Here is a 7,975-nt window from a genome sequence, read left to right as displayed (position 1 = left end):
GATCTGTGATGAGGAGATAGAGCAAGCCGGAGCAAGGGAACCTTCTTGGCATTTAGCCGTCGCATACTCATGAAGGAAGAGACGAGGTTGAGCCTCGGTGGTGGGACTGGCTGCGTGGAAGGAAAACCGAAGCGGAGCTTTTTGATGGTGGTGTGAGGGGAAGAGAGAGAAGGAGTTGGGCGGAAGGGGTGTAAACCATTGATGGGTCAGGTGACTCAACGCCGGGGTGACCACGAGTGGAGAAAAGAAGGACAAGAAAGAATGAGGAAGACAAACAAGCAAAAGGGGCAGATCCGAGTCCCAGATTTCGAGGCTGACTCCTGGCGGATCCGATGTAATTAGCTCACAAATAAGATGTCTCTCGAAAGGTCACGCTGTCAAGAATGTATAGCCGCTGAAAGAGCTTGAATCTAGGACATATTCGAGAAGTTATGGACGTTTCTTCCTGATCAAGTAACTGTTGATCTTGTCATATCTAGAACCCTAGAAACAGTTTCGTGTTGGCTTCTTCAAGGCATCGACTGAGGTGCNTTCATATACAGCTCTCACTAGAGAAACATGGTTGAACAGGCATGACAAACAAGTTCATTCACGTCAACAAACATCCTAGACAACTAATCTTTTAGGCTAGAAACGTAAGTCTCTAACACTACTTGATCAGACATTTCATCAAACACCTTTTGGGTGTGGAAATGTCTCGAACCTAGTTGTAACACCCCACTCCGTTATAGTTTATTGAGTAATTCTATATTATTAGCTTCAGCCCATTAGAAGCCCAAATGGTGTGAGTAATAAAACGACAAGGTATGTCGTGTTTTGTTGTGGACATATACATATAAGCATATGTATCTCCTTCTCACGGGGGCGCCGCTAAAGGAGTCGGGAGCACACACCAAAACCTAGTGGACGTTGAAGCTATCAAAGGAAGCAGGAAGTTGCCAGATTTCGTTGGTGTGAAAAGAGAGATGGAGATGTTGTCGTCGTGTTGTGGTTACTCGTAGAGTTGCGGTGTCGTTGTTTGTTGTGTGCATTGGTGACTTCGGATCTGTGATGAGGAGATAGAGCAAGCCGGAGCAAGGGAACCTTCTTGGCATTTAGCCGTCGCATACTCATGAAGGAAGAGACGAGGTTGAGCCTCGGTGGTGGGACTGGCTGCGTGGAAGGAAAACCGAAGCGGAGCTTTTTGATGGTGGTGTGAGGGGAAGAGAGAGAAGGAGTTGGGCGGAAGGGGTGTAAACCATTGATGGGTCAGGTGACTCAACGCCGGGGTGACCACGAGTGGAGAAAAGAAGGACAAGAAAGAATGAGGAAGACAAACAAGCAAAAGGGGCAGATCCGAGTCCCAGATTTCGAGGCTGACTCCTGGCGGATCCGATGTAATTAGCTCACAAATAAGATGTCTCTCGAAAGGTCACGCTGTCAAGAATGTATAGCCGCTGAAAGAGCTTGAATCTAGGACATATTCGAGAAGTTATGGACGTTTCTTCCTGATCAAGTAACTGTTGATCTTGTCATATCTAGAACCCTAGAAACAGTTTCGTGTTGGCTTCTTCAAGGCATCGACTGAGGTGCAGACACTTGTCGGATCGTCATGAAATTTGGTACAGAGTTGTATGATACTACTAGCTAGTTAATGAGCGGTGGGATTGCGTTTCCAACGGTTAGTTCTTGATTTAATTCCTTGTTTTAGAGACGGGTTTGCATAGAGTTAATTGTAACAAGTTGCATTGTTTGGTTTGGAAAATGAGGTTGGATTGAGCTGAAGCTCTATTGGAGTATTCTTGAGGCATGTTTATATATTTTGGTTGATGGAGAACCAAGGTGGAAGTCTCCAACATGTTGAGGCTAAGATGAGGATGGTATTTGCGGATAACAGTAACCTCTTTCCTTATGTACTCTTCGATAGTTGCTAAGTATAAACTCAAGAATTGTTTGTTGATTGAAAGTGTTTATGTTGATTTGTGTGCATGGTAAAATAGGCTGTTAGTAACATGATATATGTTAGGCACATTAGCTACATAATCTGATGTTATGAATTAACTTATATATTATATTATAAATATAATTATGAACATAAATGAGAATGAGAATGAGAAAGAGAAAGATACTTGAGGATGTTGGACTGTAATAGACCGACGGGTCCATTGCAGGTCATAAACCGCTGACGAGCAGGGAAGAATCGAGCTATTGGTCGTGGTCTTCTAAGAAAGGGGGTTTGGGAGCTAGAAAAAGTGTTAATGGCCAAACCTATAAATAAAATAAAACTTCTTAAGTAATGTAAAGAAACAGAAATGTTTGAATGTGGTAGTCGACACAAAAATGCATAAAATAAGATGAAAGTTATTGAGGATAAATAAGATGTTTGCTTGTTTGTTTGATTAATAGACATTCTAAATCTATGCTAAGTAATGATCGTTGATTATATTTGGAACGTGATTACTGTTTGTCCAGTGGGCAGAGTTTGATTTCCTCACTGAGTAAACTTGTTTACTCACCCCCTTATCTCCCTTTTTCCCAGGTTAGTAAGTTCAACTGTTGCAGTTTGAAGTCTGTTCGTTGGTGAATTTTAAAGAAAGAAACTTTTTCGGCCAGACCGAATGGATTACATGTTGTTCCGTCTTTTGCGACGGTACGGGTGTTACACTAGTTCCAATTGATCAGAGAGAAACTAGCATTTCTAACACTAGTCCATAAGGGAATCATAAAAATCAAAGATTAAACACTCTACATCCTAAGATCCTCCACCTAGTCTATCACATCCCCAAGAACTCTAGCACTACTCAGATCCGGAAATCATCACCAAAGACAAATATCCAGAAAACATTGAACAAAGCATAATAAGATAGACAAGAATGAGATGAAGAACTTTGTAGAAGAAATCCAATGCAAAAACTAAACGGATTAAAAGATATCTGGATACAAAGTCTCAAAACGTTTTAGGTGGCTAGGTAGAACCTTAAGAACAAAACGAAAATGAGATAAAAGATGTGATAAGATATCCAGCCAAGACTTAACAAAACGTATTTATAGTAGTCCAACATGGAAACCCTAAAACTTAAAACGAAAAGATAGAGTGTCGGTTCGGGAATCTCCTGAAACGTGTGAAACCAAACATGTGTGGTCGAGTCGCGTGTCATCTCTCTCTGGGGTGCGTTCGAGTGGAACAGATCCAGTCGAGGTCATACAACTCGAGGTAGGTCGAGTGGAGGTGATGCGACTCGAGCTGGGTCGAGTGGAGGTGATGCGACTCGAGCTGGATGTATATGTATCCACTAAAACGGTGATAACTCTTGAACCACACCTCCGATTGGGTTGAAATAAACGGCATTGGAAAGATGACTCAATTCTATACAACTTTTATGAACACGTAAAAAGTTGAATCTTTGGACCGGTGGCTCGAGTGGTGACTCGAAAGTGAGTGATGGTGTTGGCTCGAACGGGTGGCTCTAGTGGTGTTGGGTCGACTCGAAGGACGTGGACTCGAATGGTGTTAGGTCGACTCAAAGGACGTGGACTCAAATGGATCAAGTGGGCTGGTCTCAGCTGATGAACGGGTCGAGCTGTACAAGGGTCAAGCTGTACAAGGGTCGAGAAGAGGAGTCTTGACAGAACGACGGTCAGCTCGAGAGAGGAATATAACGTTGGCTTGAATGACGACATGAAAAGCGACTCGAACGGCGTCTCGGACAATGTGTTCCTGACGCCTACTAGATACCTGAAATACTCCGAAATTCACAATGTATGCAAGGATGATGCAAGAACTACCTAAATATGCATAGTGTACAAAAAATGCTAGAAATTGATGCAAAACGACTAGTTATCCTAGCTAAATGCATAGAAAATACATGCTAAGTAGAGACAAAATATAGACATATCAACTCCCCCAAACTTATTCTTTGCTTGCTCTCAAGCAAACGATCAAGAACAACGTATGGAGAAGAGGTGTGAAGATGGGGTCTCAGATCCTAAAACATGCTGAATAAAGTAGTTAGAATCAAGGTCCTTATTTTTAGTTCTATGATGCATGGTGAAGGAATTTTATTTGTTTAATCTACACATGCAATCCTATCAATCACCCCTTTAACATTTATTAACAGAGAACCATGAATCAAGCTATGCAATGTCATTGAACTCATTTGGCTAGGGTAAAAAGTCAAATACGAAGATGGTCTCCTTCTCAAGTTGTTTTGTCAATACAGAATAAGGTTCTCTCACGAAAAGGACTTGAGCTCAAAAGAAGGCTAAAGGTTGAAACCAACTGATACATACAAGAGCAGTGCCCTGTCTACCCAAGGTCCCCAAGGAAACTCAGTCCTAACATTCTAACCCAGATGTTGGTCCTATCTCTACCCTTTATTAGAAACATCATCTCAAACTTTTTACACTTAGTCTTAGGGGGAGTTCACTTCTTTTCATTCTAGCGGATTGAGAAATCTTTATTATCAGTATGGTTCTTTCTCTTTTGTTCTAAAGACTCTAAACATCTTAAGTATTTTCACTTTCTTTTCTTTTTCTAATCTTTTTATTTTATGCCCAGAACCAAAAAATCTTTTTACTTTGCTCAACCCAAATCCTTTACTAGACTTGGAAACTTTGAAAACACATCCCTCTCCTTAAGACTTTCTACCCTTTAATTTTCTGCAAAAATCCATACCCAATCCCCAAAATCGAGTTCTCACCTAGTCTTACTAGTCTGGATAACGCAAACTAGAACTACACAAGATCCTACTCTTGTCGGTTAGAACCTAACACTTTCTAACAAGCTCAACTCGGAAAAGGCCTGACACTCAAGAATACAATTGGCTTGAAAGAATGGTTGGTTAAGGGTGCGGAAAACTGTTCCAAAGATGGGAATCAGCTACTTGGATTGAAAAGGGTGGTAAAAGTGTGAAAGACAATCCAAGTATGTGTATGGTATCCATGAGTTTAACTTCAATGCATAACAAAATAATTGCAAGTCAGGATTAGGTTCAGATAGATAGGGAGTGATGTCAATTCAAAACATGCTTCAATCTTACATTTTCAAGGTCAATCAACATGCATCAAATAACTAATAACAAGGGTCTTGATCCTATCCTATTGAATCCAACATGCTTACAAGGTTACAACCATCATTAACCCCTATGCTAAATGCAACAACCTTATATGAATAACACTAGAGTCAATCCTAATGTGCAAGTTTAAACTACATGAACACTCTGTTTTTGTGGAGATTGTTTTCAAAAAATTTCAAATTTTTTTAGTTTTTCTATGCAAATAGATGAATGCAGACTCAAAAATGATATGATGCAAAAATTTGAAATAAGAATAACAAAAAACAACATCATATACATCATCTCAAACCCTCCCCAAACTTAAATTACACAGTCTCTTGTGTAAGAAAAATTTGCAGAAGGATTTGAGAATCACAACAAAAACAATGCATGAATGAAATGGTATATACAAAGGAAAGATAGGAGTACCTCAGTAGTAAAAGAAGAAGTCGGAGCTCGCCCAAGGAGTTGGTGCGTGATACTTGCTCTGCCCTTCACCGTGTTCGGGATCCGCGGGAGTGGTCTTAGCTGGTTGGTCGATTTGCTGCACAACCGCTTGCGTGTTCTGATAAGTGATCGGCTACTCCTCGCACTGCATGTCATCGACTTGGGTTAGATGGTCTGGTCGAGTCGCAACGCCGTGATGATACGCGAGTGGATGTTCGTGCAGGTCGTGTGGAGAGCAGGTCGATGTGAGTCGAGTGTACGCATGTCGACTCGAGCGAGGTGGATGATCCAGTGGTCGAGTCGTTCAGCTCGTGTGGTGTAACAATGAGGGTTGAGTCGAAGGATGACAGATGCGTGTTTGTTCTCCGGAACTGCGACTAAAGCTTCAGAAGGATCAAGTCAGAACTGGTCGTGGGTGACAAACAGCAGCGATGACGGGATGTGTGTTGAGCTTGTCGGTCGAGTGGAAGATGGTTGACTCGAGTTAGACTGGTCGAGTGAGTAGAGTTGACTCGAGCAGGATAATTTGGAACTGAGGATTGAGTGGCGTCGGTCAAGTCATGTTACGAGCTGGGATCGCCGGATGGGTCGAGTCGCATGGTGCCGGCTCGAGTGGTAGTGAACGGTAGAGACGGAAGTGAGACTTGCGTTGATCTCGCCGATCGAGTAGGAGATGATAGACTAGAATGACAAGTGAAGATGGTGGTCGAGTGCACAAGTCACGGGTGAGATGAGTTGACGGTCGAGTCGAGTTCCGTGTGTGTTAAGCTTCCTGGTCGAGTGAGCTGGATGTAATCTTTTGACTTTTTATTTCTTTGTTGCCTATACTCCCTTCTGTAGATTCCTGAACACTGGAAAACCAAAATAAAAAATTAAAAACACAAAGATCCAAAAGAATATGTACAGTGATACCTTTGGGACTTCCTTCCAAGTGAGCTTGTTTAAAGTCCCTAGCTTGACTTTGCAGCTTTTTAGGCTTTTGGGGGTTCATAGAGGAGCACAGAAGACACCTCTGGCTGGACTTCATCAGCTAAATATTTTTTAGTCTTTGGCCATTTACAGTAAATTCACTGCCATCCTTGTTCATAAGAGTGGTGGCTCCAAATGGCAGAACATCTTTGACTGTAAAAGGTCTAGACCACCTACACTTAAGCTTTCCAAAAAATAACTTAAGTCTGGAATTGAACAGCAAAACCTGATCTCCAGCCTTGAGCTCCTTGACAACAATGTTGTCATAAAAATTCTTTGTCCTTTCCTTGTAAATCTTGGAACTCTCATAAGCATCAAGTCTTATTTCTTCCAATTCATGGATGTCAAGAGTTCTCTTAGCTTGAGCTGTGTCAATATCCAAGTTCAACAACTTGATAGCCCAAAGCGCCTTGTACTCAACCTCCACAGGGAGATGACATGCTTTACTGAAATGGTGTTCGTCCTATTGGTGTTTTGAATGCTGTTCTATATATCCAGAGAGTCTCGTCCAACTTGACAAACCAATCTTTCTTTGAAACTCCAACAATCCTTGACAGAATACTCTTGATTTGTTTGTTCGAAACCTCAACATGACCGCTATTCTGAGGGTGATACGCAGTCGACACCTTGTGCATGCCACCATACTTTCTCAGCATACTCTCGAACACCTTGTTGACGAAGTGAGTTCCACCATCACTGATCACTGCTCTGGGTATCCCATACCTTGGAAAGATTATACTTTTGAACAACTTCAGAACAACCTTGTGATCGTTGGTAGGACTGGCAATGGCTTCACCCACTTAGAAACGTAACCGACTGCCACTAGAATATAGACATTACCATTAGATGGAGGGTTGAAAGGTCCCATGAAGTCTATCCCCCAAACGTCAAATATTTCCACTTCAAGGATCGGATTCTGTGGCATCTCGTTCCTCCTTGTGATGTTGCCCATCCTCTGACAGGCATCACACTTGGTGATGAAACTGTGAGCGTCTTTGAACAATGTTGGCCACCAGAGACCTGCTTGAAGAACCTTCTAAGCACTCTTGAAAGTGGCGAAGTGACCTCCATAGGTAGAGTCGTGACAGTGCTCAAGCACTCCTTTTACTTCCCCTTCTGCTATGCATCTCCTGAACAGACCGTCAGAACCTCTCTTGTACAGATAGGGTTCATCTCAGAAGTAGTGGTTGACCTCTCTGAAAAACTTCTTCTTCCTTTAGGGATCCATGTCATCAGGAACTTCTCCACAGACCTTGTAATTCACGACATCTGCATACCATGGTGCAGTCTCAGATGTGATAGCCATGAATCTGATCCTGAGGTTGTCAAGCTCTGTGTCATGCATCTGCTCACAAACTTGGGCGAGCAGAAGTTGTTTCTCAGGCATTGAATCATCTATAGGGACAGCATCTTCAATCATCATTCTTGACAGATGGTCCGCAACTCCATTTTCTATGCCTTTCTTGTCAACAATCTCCATGTCAAACTCCTGAAGAAGTAGAATCCATCTCAACAGTCTTGGTTTG

Source organism: Camelina sativa, chromosome 1, assembly GCF_000633955.1.
Source record: "Camelina sativa cultivar DH55 chromosome 1, Cs, whole genome shotgun sequence".
NCBI lineage: Eukaryota > Viridiplantae > Streptophyta > Magnoliopsida > Brassicales > Brassicaceae > Camelina > Camelina sativa.
Note: the sequence above shows the minus strand (reverse complement) of the source record.